The sequence below is a fragment of the Vespa velutina genome, chromosome 3 (genome assembly GCF_912470025.1).
Source record: "Vespa velutina chromosome 3, iVesVel2.1, whole genome shotgun sequence".
Classification (NCBI taxonomy): Eukaryota; Metazoa; Arthropoda; class Insecta; order Hymenoptera; family Vespidae; genus Vespa; species Vespa velutina.
In genome coordinates, this window is record NC_062190.1 from 107,484 (window position 1) to 120,544 (window position 13,061).

The 13,061-nt window shown below is 34.5% G+C and overlaps 2 protein-coding genes across 3 annotated transcripts in view; one reads left to right on the top strand and one right to left on the bottom strand.

Moving 5' to 3' along the window:
* The window catches only part of LOC124947779 (leucine-rich repeat-containing protein 15), a 73,241-nt gene extending 60,394 nt beyond the window's left edge, over window positions 1–12,847 (bottom strand). For both annotated transcript variants that reach the window (XM_047490399.1, XM_047490400.1), the window contains exon 1: window positions 12,371–12,847. The gene's annotated coding sequence lies outside the window, so the exon portion shown is untranslated. The remainder of the gene's footprint in view (window positions 1–12,370) is intronic.
* Window positions 1–13,061, top strand: part of LOC124947781 — a 214,979-nt gene that overhangs the window by 55,090 nt on the left and 146,828 nt on the right. The gene's annotated exons all lie outside the window — the stretch shown is intronic.

Sequence of the window (13,061 nt, forward strand, 5' to 3'; positions counted from 1 at the left end):
CGTGGAGGATTGATTATTCCTCTCTCTCTCTCTCTCTCTCTCTCTCTCTCTCTCTCTCTCTCTTTCTCTCTGAAGGGTCATATCTAATTCATAATATCGAATGACTCTTTTCTATTGAAAACATTTCAGTAACGTTAATTAAAACTTATTATATATTTATGATGAGAATTTATTACTATCATTAAGATCAAATAAAATTGTATTTTTCTTTAAATGGGATACATTTTAAGACAAACCACTTGATCGATTTACTTGTTCTACTTTCTATACATACACACGCGCACGCACATTACATCAATGTGCTGTAGCTCATGAAACATGCGACTGATTTTTAATTCCCATGAAAATTGTCGTAATAATTGCAAGTAGACGAGTAGTAACATTGCTTAGGGCATTTAGCGCATTTGCGAGAAAAAAAAATGAAAGGAAAAGTAAACCTAGAATGAGTCACATACTAAAGACACGTATATGCCATGCCCTCCTCTTATAAGTACCTACGTCTAAACTCTTGCGACCCCTTTACTCGTTGCGCTTACTTATTACTACTTCTACCTTCTTTATAGCCATTTACCACCACCACCACCACCACCACCACCACCACCACCACCACTTACCTTTTAATTTTACGCCCTTTTAATCCTCGCTCCAGCACCGAAATTTCGCCGAGAGCTTAATCGTTAACATTGAAGATGTAAAAGTTTATAACGAGAGAAGTTCTACAGATATTCAAAGGCGTTTTATTCTCTATAATAATTATTCCTACTAATCATGCTGGAGGAGAGCATAAAAAAAAAAATATCGAAACGTTAAACATAACGTTGATAGAAAGAAAAATTCATTGGATATCAAAGTGCGTGTCCGATTACATAAATTCTGCGTATAAATTGAAATACATTAACGAAATGTGAATAGTCGAGCGCAATTTTATCGCTTACGGCAGAGTGTAAAGTAACACGGAAGGAAATAGAGAACGTTGAGAATTAATGAACAAGAAAGAGATGGAAGAAGAGAGTAAAGATAGGTGCAAGTTTGGTTTAACGAACCATACGGAAATTAGAAATAAATTTCCTTAGCATCGTTCCGCCGTAAATGTAATTCAATCGATTCTCCCTTATTAAATAATTCAAAGATATTATGAAATTGAGCTCCTTTAAACAATTTCGTTAAACACACGCAATTACCGGCCGTTTATATCAAAAGTTCGGAATGTTTTACAAACACTATAACACTATTTTTTCTAGATGCTCTTTTGATATGAAAAGGAATAACTTTCAAAGGGATAACTTTCTATTGTACGATTCAAGTTACGAAAACACCCCTGACGGGAGTAAAGAAAAATATAGGGTATTCTCGGCCACAAAAGATATCTAACTTGCATGGGGATTTACCTTTTACTCTACTTTTTAACGGGATCTGGGTCGAGTCGATAGTCGTGAAACGCTTAGAATGTTTAATTAAATAGTATTGTCGTTCGTTTCAGTTATTCAACCGATTTACCTTACCTTAGCATTCCAACGATATAATAAAACGCATTCACTGCATTACGAACTGCATTACGAATATGGAACGAATATCTTTCGTACGAATTTCTCAACTTGAGAAATCACCTAAATTCGATTCAAGACCAGAGAGAGAGAGAGAGAGAGAGAGAGAGAGAGAGAGGTGTAGGATTATCGGTACACCACCGACTTAGGTCGATTAGTGCGAACCTACGAAGAGTGAGATTATATGCAGAAACACGGTAACAATGAAACTATATCAATATCGATACTCAACTCTGATTGATTCCAACGATAAATCTAGTATACTGAGAATTTTTTGGCGATGAATCATGGCCTCGATCTTTTATACGATTGCTCGCATACACTTGGGATTTACTGGAGGTAACTAGAAAGAACGTAGACTCTGATCGATAGAACGCGAAACTTCTTCGACCGAAAGCATTCACCTTCTGCACCCATTGGGAATCGACAATCTGATTTCCCTATCCTTGCATACGTACTATATAGATATATGTGCGCTTGTCAATCAAATACGCGTTAGTTTTATTCAATCCTTCTTAAATTCGACGAAACAAATTCGAAAATTCTCTCTTCATGATCTACTCGATTTAAATATCCTCTTGGCTCATTTTTATATTTGTACAAAATGAATCCTCTTTCTTGATTTTATCTTCATTGTTAGATTCATCCTCATAGATACACTGAAACTTTTGGAATTCTTTCACGCGGATAAATCGATTTTCGTTTAATAACTTTCCTATACGAAACTACTTTAACTTAAATAAAGTTTCCCATTTGATGAAAGAATGTTCCAAAGAGAAATAATTTATCGAAAAATTCGTCTCGTGAAATTTGCAAAATGGAACATAGATAATATTTACGTAACTTTATCGGATTATGATTGAAAACGAAGTATCGATTCTTGTCTGTTAAGTCTCGGTTACGCTTAGTGAATTAAAACGTTCAACGCTTATCGACTTAAAAGCGAGTTTATCGTGTAAGAAGGAAAAAGGAAAAAAAAGAAAAAAGAAAAAAGAAAAAAAATTGGCCCTAGGCTAACGGCATCGGAAGAATTTCTCACATTTTTCTTTTTTTTTCTTCATTTAAGTTCGCATTATTAAGCTGTTAACCGAGAAATACAAGATTAACTCATCATGAAAATGTAACTTTTCCATTGTTACGAGAACAAATAAATCATTTGTTTCTTCGTTCTACTAAAAAAGGGTATTATACCTTTCGGATTATTCGTTTGACATCGCTTTAACATATTCAAAACTCTGAGTTCATATGTCATTTTATTTTTTTATTAAAATAAATTTCATACATTAACGTTTACCGATTGTAAATCTTCACGGTTAACGGATTGAGATAGCTCTCACGACATCTGATCTATAGGTTAGGGAGAAGCGAAATTGAAAATAAGAGAAAACTTCGGCTCGTTCTTGATCAAGTTGATGAAGACCGAGCTCGTGCTCGATCAACTTTATGAACATTTAATCGGGAAAGACGAACAAAATTTCAACTTGTAAAAGTATATTGAGAAAAAGAGAAAAGGAAAGAATCTTAATCGAATCTAAAATTAACCTCACGATCGTTCGTTTTCGATTCTATCGACGTCACCTTCCTTTTACTTTCCTCAAACAAAATCTATAATTTATAGATTATTTTAAAGTCATCAAAATTTAATGAATCGTTCTCGGGTTCGAAATAAAATCATTTGAGATCTCTTCATATTAGCATGGCGTATCATCGCAGGTAACCAATTACTTTAATCGTCGCACTTGAAGACCAACAAATCCATTTATTTTTTGTGCAACGATAAGAACTTTTTCTTGGATTTATCAAGAAACTCTCAGGGGTGTGGTTATATAAAATACGTCTGGGTCTTATGCTTTTGCATTTCTCCTTACGCTCAAGGCCTTATCAAGGACTTGCAATTCCATTCTCAAAAGTATTTAATGTCCTCATGAGGGACATTTCCTTTCTCATCGAGAAAATTTTCCAATAAAGTGTGAAATATTCAAACACCCATCTCGCAATCAAGAGGACGTGTCTAGCACTAAAATCAAATCAAAGGGTAAAAAATGAATTTAATATAAAGAAAAAAATAATATCTTTCTCATTAGTAGAAACAATCTATTGCGAGATTATTTCCATTAATAATGGAGGCAATTGAATTAGTACGGGCTAGTACTAAATCAACGCTAGTCGCCAAGTCAAAATAAAATTTCTATCTAGAGTATAATCTACTTTGCAATTAATTCGATTTTTTCAATAAATAAAATCATTTAAAGGTGATTCAACATTTCTGAAAACAATTGGAGATACTTTGTTAATAATTTTGAAGGGAAAATTATTAATAAAATTTCCTTCGTATTTAAATAAAATTTCTTTTTTATCTCGACGAAGAATAAAACATGCGACATGATGTTCGTGCAATAGTAAAAAAACTGTTTATTAAGAAAATAATGTGAAAAACAAGTTATATGGGATATAAAAATATATATCGGAGCATGATGAAGGAGGCCATTATAAATACATGTGTCGAAGAATCATCCCTTTGTCTCAGAGTTTTCGTAGAAGGCTAATGGTACACGAATAATTCAACCAATGTCAAAAGTTACGATGATCTATGCAATCTTCATTGGCTCTCTAGAATTAATACATTTCTACGGTACCGTCCATTCGTATGTTCGCTCTTTAATTGATATTTCAAATGAAACTCCAAAAAGACAATGTGTATTTTTCTATAAAAGTTGAAAACAATTATTTTTCTTAACATAATGTGAAAATAGTATTTCTGACGGAAATGCTTGTGTCTCATTTGACATGTACTATTTCCTTAATAACATTGTTAATTGATTAATTTGACATTATGGTCGCTATTTCAAATTCGGAGAAGTCTCAACCTTTTTTCTTCTTTTTTTTTTTTTTTGGAAAAGTCCAAATGCATCCGTGACTGTTTAGGTCAGATAATAAAGCGCTAAACTACAAGCGAAGAAGTAAAAAGTTGCATACTACCAAATTCTTGTCATTATTGTACGTTTTTGAACGTCATTATTGTATATTTAAATACAAATGACAACGCACATTTTCAACGTTAAAAAGTGCAGAAAAATTATCCGTGAATAAGGAAGAACTTTGAGCATTGTGATACGATTATATTTGAACATTTTATATTTATACGTAGGTATACTATGAAGAGGGACAAAAAAAGGAGAGATGAATATCAAAAAAAGCATCATACGAGTTGGAAAAAGGCAAATTAAAAAACTATAAACGAGAATAATTATTCATTATCAAAAGAAACTAGCTAGCGAGCGCTTTTAGCATTCGTCACGGCCAATGAACTGCGCCCCTCCCAATCCCGCGGCCATAGTTCTGTCATCATAATGATCAACATAATATTTGCATTATATTATATTAATATTATGAACTCTGCATAATAACTACACTCGCTTTATTCGTTTCTTTATTACCTATGCATTAGTCATGATCACTACTATAATATTATTGTATATTTTAATATTAAAATTTGTTTAAAAGCGCGGCAATGGGAAAAGATCTACAGTTGCAGTTAATTTAAGCTCGAGACCGAACAATATTACGGCACGACGAAGTTTCATGAAGTCAGGTATTATCAAGACATGAAACACTTAAAAGATCATATTATTTATAATATATATATATATATATATATATATATATATATGTGTGTGTGTTTCCTTGACTCGTTGAACGCTAAATGGCAAATTTATTTATAGGAACGGAAAAAAGAATCAACGCGGCAAGGCCCAAAAGGACAAATTGTGTGCGGACAACACAACACAAGTGGAGAATGAATCCTTGAGTTTTTTCAAGAAGCTAAAATAAGAGAATTAAATTATACATGGCATATGCAGGGGAACAATGGAATTTGAAAATTGCAACAGATAGATTTGTGTACAACTCGAGTTTCCTGAGAGAAACGCAACTTTTTAGATTTTATCGTGATCAATTCATCAATGATCAATATATATGCGTATATATGCATATACGTTGTAACAAGTATATTATTTGTTATTCAATTATAGTAAAGTAAATTTTTTTCATTTATTTAAAATCGTTTCGTTAATTTAAGTCTATTAAGACGATGCAACATTTCGATGACATTAATAAATTATCCATCGGGTCTTCCTCCTCGCTCGTACGAAAGGTTTATATTGAAATAGGAAATCATTCTGAAACCAATCGAAGAATTTATTTGAAATAAAAAAGCAAGAAAAAAGCTTACCCTACATAAATAGTATATAAAATTTTGTTGAAATTTTTGCCGATATAAAAAAGAAAAGGGTCACGTGCGCGCATTTAAAAAATCTCATGACTCGTGCAAAGCTTCGACAAAGGAACAAAATTGAAACATTCCATTTCATTCCATTGAAAATTATAATATTCCTTTCGCAAAACTGATTCCATAAAATATTTCCCTGTGATAAATAATCGTGAAAAAGTTAAGTTATCGAATTTCTTCGATTTCTCTCATTTCTATTTAAAATTCACGATAAAAATGTGTTATACGAAATGGAAAGGAGTGAGAGAAAGAGAAAGAAAGTGGCATGAAAGGAGAGAAAGAGAAAAAACATAATGAATAAAGAAATGAAGAAAGAAATGAAAATATGAAGAAAGGAAACAAAAAAGAAGTGTAGAAGTATTAAATATTTTCTTCTTTTCCGTAATAATTTCTATATACGTGCGCAAGGCTAGAATTTCTCTCGCTAGTAATCTCAGAATATGCACAAAAGATTCTTCCTGCACCTTTTTTTCTTCCCCTACATTCTCTCTCGCTTACTCATCACGCTTTTTCTTACCAAAGAAAAGGACTTGGTAAAATGGTAATAGACCTTGCTGCGCAATTCAAAGAAGGCAAAGTTATCCTTATCAGGAAAAGGACGAAACACATCGCAAATAGAAGTTCTGTGATCGTGATACTCGTTAAACTCCATTCTATACCTTTTCCTACAATCATTTTCTGTAAATTCTCAGTTCGTAATTAAAAACAGTTCTGCATGCAACGGCGTAATCGATGGAATCTCATCTTTCCTGGAATAGTAATCTCACCGGTATAATTAATAACGCGAGAGAAGGGTGAAATTGTTGTTAGAATGTCTATTGAATTTTTTTTCCAAATACTTTTTCTCAACGTTAGTAGACGGAAAAATCGTTACTAAATTAATAACGATTTAGGTCAATGAGATAAAACTTTTCATTGGCGTGGCAATATTTTTCTGTTACGACGTTCTTTGCGTTCGCATAACGAACCATCGGGTTCTACAATTTTATAGTAGAAAACTCCCCCCCCCCCCCCCCCTGAAATGACCTAATAAAACATAAAATAAGAAATCTCATGAAGAAGTATCCGGAACTGAATCTTGCCTCAAGAATCTCTTTCAAGGGTTCTTTCCGCATGACTTCAGTTATTCCAACCCTCCCGTCTAGTCATTGCTCGAAGAGCAATCTGAAACTCACTTTTGAAATTACAAGACATTATCTTATCTTACCCCAATAAATCTTTCAGATATTTAAGATTTGTACGGTTAGTGAAAAATAATTCGCGAATTGAGAGATTCAAATTTTAACCTTCGATAAAGAAGAAAATGATTTACTTGCATTTTGTTCCCTTAGAAAAGTTACTTTGAAAGAGACATTTCTTTTTTCGTCGATACAATGTGCCGTTTGCCGTCTAATTTCGCTTAAACCCGTCTGGACTATAAAGTTCGACGACGCTCGTGAAATAACATTATCAAGGAGAAAGCACAGAAAGGCGAACGCGCGCCTTTATTGGATCTTAACGAAGAAGAAGACAGAAGAAGAAGAAGAAGAAGAAGAAGGAAGAGAGGGTACCGCCTATAAAAGCAACCTTATATAAAAGTTCGCGAACGAAAGAAAAAAAAAATCACCTTAAAAGCATCTGCCACTGCGTTTTCACGAGCCGTTGTCCCGTCTAATTCGATTTCGGTTTCGACTAGCCATATGGACCAACTTTCTTTTCTCTCTCCTTCATAAGTACATCGTATAACTCATTTGTACCGTGACGAAGAGAAAGTGAAATATAATCAATGCCTATCGAATGTGAAAAAAGACGATGCGCTTATATAAGAAACTGAACAAATAATTAACAGAACTTTTCTTATTAACGGAACAACGGCGTCATCGTATAATACGCCAAGCGTATGTATTATGAATGACGCACGCACATTACCGTATTTCCTTTGTAAGAGCTATACCAGTAATAATGCTTTAGCCTTCGGCAATTTAATGCTATAAGCGGGATCTCAAATATACAAGATCGAGATTACACTACTCGCCATTAGAGATACCTATATCTTAGGTCGTACTGTCAAGCGCTACTTCGTTGGTATCAGTGCTTGTGACTATCATGGGATTGAATGTGACTTGACCCTGACGATTTGTACCAACTATACGGACTAACGATTAGAAAAATTAACGGAGGAATGGGAAGGAATGAATCTTGCATTCGTCTCGTATTAGTTCGTCTCGTATATGTTTAAATAAATATCAATTGTGTCTTCCCTGTACGCGATGTTATCGCACTGATTTACAATTAAAAAAGTAATTATTTAATGGCCAGACTAAAGATAAATGTAATAAATCGTTTGGCCTAGTACGAGCCTGCTTCTTGAATTTATTGGACGGCCTAGGACATTCCGGGAAGCACGTTTAAAACATAAATAGGTATAGGCCATGGTCCCTTTTACTCGCGTTTCGTTCATACGAGAGACTCTTCGTGCTGAATAAAAAACCTTTAATGACCTTTAAGAGGAAATATTTCGTGTGACAATAAATTACTTCCAAGGGTGTGCATATGCGCCGCACCAATTCAGGATTTTAATTGAGCACGCCCATTCAATTCTTCTACTCAGGCGGTATACTTTATTTTAACGGATAGGAGTAAAGAATGAAAAGAAAAAGGTAATTTATTGTCTGAAATGGTCTCACATATTTCAGTACGAAACATCTGTTTTACTAAAATATTGATAATAAGACAAATATTTTCTGTCTCAAGAATTCTGTAAAAGGCAGAGACAAAAAAGGTCCGCGTCATGTATATCAAAAGATATCAAACGAATAAGAAGAGAAAAAATTATTTTTCTTAATAAATAATCGTTTGAAAATAATAAAATTATAATTCCCCGATAGAAAAATGAATTCCTTAAACCGTCACATTGATGTGCCCTTTATCTACTATCGATAAACTTTACTACGGCGACATAAGCCTAATTGAATGAGATTAAATTACGGCTACGTTTAAGTTCATGGAGATGAAAAAATTCAAAGACGGGACATCTTTGTTACATGAAATGAATAAAGAATGTGAATGGAATGTGATGGAATCGTTCTTACGTTCGAATATAAGAAACTATCCGCAATGGAACGCAAATAAATAATTACCTTAGCGGATTGAAAGAGCTAAAGTAACATATATTATCACGTTCATATGTATTACCACTCTGTCTGTGTGCCCGTTATCATCGTGGAATACGTAAAATACATGTACGTATATGGTATACATTTATGAATCTAATACAACGCACATAAAGAGAGAGAGAGAGAGAGAGAGAGAGAGAGAGAGAGAGAGCGAGAGGTAGACTTTATATGTTCATGGGAGAACAACCGCGATGACAAAGGGATGAAACGGAAACGAGCCGTGCTGTAACATCTCCATGTATTACACAAACAGGGTGACCTAAGGAACACACACCCAAATCAGGACACACCCTTCAGGTTTTTATCAAAGTGCAATGTCTACATTTTATGACGTATATAGGGTATAACGAACGTTTACAAATATATGCCGAATAAAAGGTAACAAAATGTTTTATCAAGCATAAAACATTCAGGGTGAAAGGAAGATATAAATCGAATAGTAGATACGGTGCATACGGTTAAATGAGAAATGTTCGCTTCGTGACATTTCCTTATTTATTTCGAAATAATATTCGTTCTAGTTTTGATATTTCCTGATTTGATTCGTTACAATTAAAATCCATTGATTTACCATCGAACGTGTTAAACTGGAAATTTCATTCAAACGAATTACAGAATCGGTTTTTCGACTTTTTGTTTATTAAATTATAACAGTAACACCCGTTTACTATTTACCCGTTAAAGATTTACGAGTCATAGAAAAAGGTAAACGATGATGCCCATTAATCGATATGATTGGTAAAAGGATTAGAATTTCCGTTCTAATAAGAAGACTCGGATATTGATCGGTTAAAATTGATAGGATCGGATGCGGCCGATCCATCGACGTATTTTTATATATATTTCCTTGGCATATTTAAGGGAGATATAGAAATAGAAAGACGACGGAGAAGAGATAATACATTACGCGATCATTTATTTAATTACTGACTCGCTAGGTCGTTAAAGAACCGCCCAGCTCGTATTCTCTTTCGCACTCGGTTAGTTATTCGATGTAGTTGGCATTTACTGTTCAAGAGTATGAGAAGAGTATGAAGAGAGATGCCCCTATTGTTAACGTGAGAGAGAAACGAAAACAAAGAAGGAAGAAGAAAAGGAGGTCTCCTCGATAGCGGAAAAAGTTAATATTATGTTACCGTCGTTGTTCGCTACCATAAAGTGCCTAGGATTTACAGAACGGAGAAGGATCACCGCAGAAAAAGAATCCGGAAGATACTTGAAAACACCCGAAGCCACTTGTTACGTTCGCCGACCAATAAGAAATGAACTTTTCATTCTATGTTACATCCGTATCAACTTTCGTTTGCAACCTCTTTATGATCGCGTTGCGAAACAGAAAATTAATTACCTCATGTTTTTTCTACTCGATAAAAAATGAAGCAAAAAGAATTGCAAATATTTATTCTATTTAACGAATCGATTGTTATTTGCGTCAATTCAAAGAATAAAAAAAAAGAAAAAGGAAAGAAAAACGATATCTTGTCCATTCAATTCGGTGTAAATTATGTTCGACTGAAAATGAAAGATCGTTAAAATTATCGGGAATGGTAACTCGTCAAAAACACGGAAATAAAAAATAAAAAATAAATGGCTTATTATTTGAAATATATTATAAAGAGCCACATGACGATATAAAATTTATTATTGAATAATATTAATTATAATATCTTCTTGGAAATCGTATATTCATACGAATCATGTGTATTCGAATCGATGGTTTATGAGCGACGTGCTCTTATACCGTCGGTAAATTTCATCCTCCAATCGATGCAACCCGCTTATTTTTGTTGATTTCGGTACACAAAATATATACACTTAATGTCTATATCGTTTAAATGAAATACGAGTATAATTATCTTACGAGTATATACGAATTCGTATAGATGTACAATACATATTAATACAGAATAATATAAAATTATTAACTATCGTTAGAAAAAAAATTCAAAGTAGTATAATCGTGAAATCGTCAATAAATATCAAAGAGGGCGTGCCCGTGAGTTAGATTAAAATATAGATGGATATACCTCAATGCAAAAGGAACATGCGAGATTACCATTAATACAACTATTAAATCGAATAATTATTATTGGAGAGAGTAAGCCTTTACGTAAACGATCGAACGTAAAGCCCTTCGTGTTAAATATTCTACCTACGACGGAATCCTTAAGATTGACTAATTTTGACCTTGATTAACGACAATTACTCATCAATGACAATTTCGCTGGCAATATTGTATTCGTTAACGATATTATGCATTGGCATAATCGCTTCGTATTTCTATTAAGCTACGTTCGTTCGAGACATTTCCTTAGTTGCAATTGATTGGCTGGTACAATTTTTACTTCCTTTCAAAAATTATACCGATCTGAATTAAAGAAGAAAGGGGATAATTGTGCAATTTCTATCGGTAATTACCGACTTATAAATAATGATTCCTTGGTCTTATAAAATTGGTAAGGTCTAGTCGTAAAAAGATGGAAAAAAAAAAAAAAAAAAGAAAAAGAAAAAAAGAACGATCTTTTACAATGTCCTAATTTTCACGATTTTTTAATGAATCCCTTGAAGGCGACAAAGCGATAATAGAAATGGTGTTGAATCTCATGGGCAATTCTTGCAATTCATAGTAACAGGTGTCTGATTCTTGCCCGTCTCTTCCATCCGCTCGTCGTGAACAAAGGAAGCGCACCTTTGGACTTCCGTGCTCGACCCTCTCCAACTATACTACTCTTTTCACCGTACGTCGAACCGAAAGCGATCGATCGATATCTTTACAATGATTTTGAAAGAAAGGAAAAGAAAATAAAGAACGATCGTCACTACCTGAAGTAAAAAAATCACAATTTCCAATCCAATCGAAACCACAAAATTTCACTCCTTTCTGATCACGAAGGTGCATTCTCAGTTCACTTACTGTCTCCTTTCTTCTCGTACAACATTCAATGAGCCATCATTGAGTGAAATCGAAAAAGCTCAAATAACGTTTGTAAAAATTGACGTTTCTCTGTGCGTAGGGACAACGAACGGAAGAAAGAACGAAAAAAGAAAAAAGAAAAAAGAAAAAAAAACATTAAAAGAAAAAAAGGAACTTTCTACGATCGTCAAATAACTCGAATTGGATTGAAAAAATAAATAAATATATATAGAAAATAATATACACCTATGTACCGATAAGAAAATAAAGGAAAAAGAAAAAAAAGAAAAGGATCGTCGAAGACGTTTTTTTACTGTAAACATGATTATTGTAATATGAATCAGCGAATGGCCTAGAAAAGAAACTTGGAGCTTTCCCCTTTATATTCCACGCACAGGGCGAAAGTCAATGATATATAACTCTTGTCGATAATATCGAAGGCGATGACTGCTTTTAATATATCACTGACCTTTCTTTCTTCTCCCGAAGAATCTTCCTTTCCTTAGGCAAGAAGCGCTCAAGAATCGCGCCTCATATCAAACTCGTTTTTCTCTCTCTTTCTCTCTCTCTCTCTTACTCTCTCTCTCTAGCTTTTCGGATCTATCTATGAACACGATCGAGATCACCGCACACACGAGAATGAGGGAAGAATTAAAAAAAAAAGCGAAACTGATCGGAAGGGGGAAAGAGAGAAACCGTGCGTTATATGCATACGCAAGGTAGATAGATAGGTAGGTAGGTAGGTAGAGAGAGAGAGAGAGAGAGAGAGAGAGAGAGAGAGAGAGAGAGAGAGAGAGAGAGAGAGAGAGAGAGAGATAGACGAGTCGGGCTTGAAGGTTTCGTGGAGTTCGGGATATTCTGAACTCCTGCCGCGCTCTGTACGTCACGAAACACGCGTCCCGACGCGCTCGACGTTGTTTGTGAAGCGGGGAGATGACGGAAAGGAATTAAAAGGGCTACTGGTGGTGGTTGTGCTGCTGCGACACCAACGCCGACGCCGACGCCGACGCCGACGCCGACGCCGACGCCGACGCCGACGGGCCGAGCTCGCAGTTCGCACCTGCGCTTTGAATTCCATCTATCCTCTTTCTCTCTTTTCTATCTACCTACCTATCTATACGTGTCTTCCTTTAACTTTCAGATACGCCTCAACCGCTGCT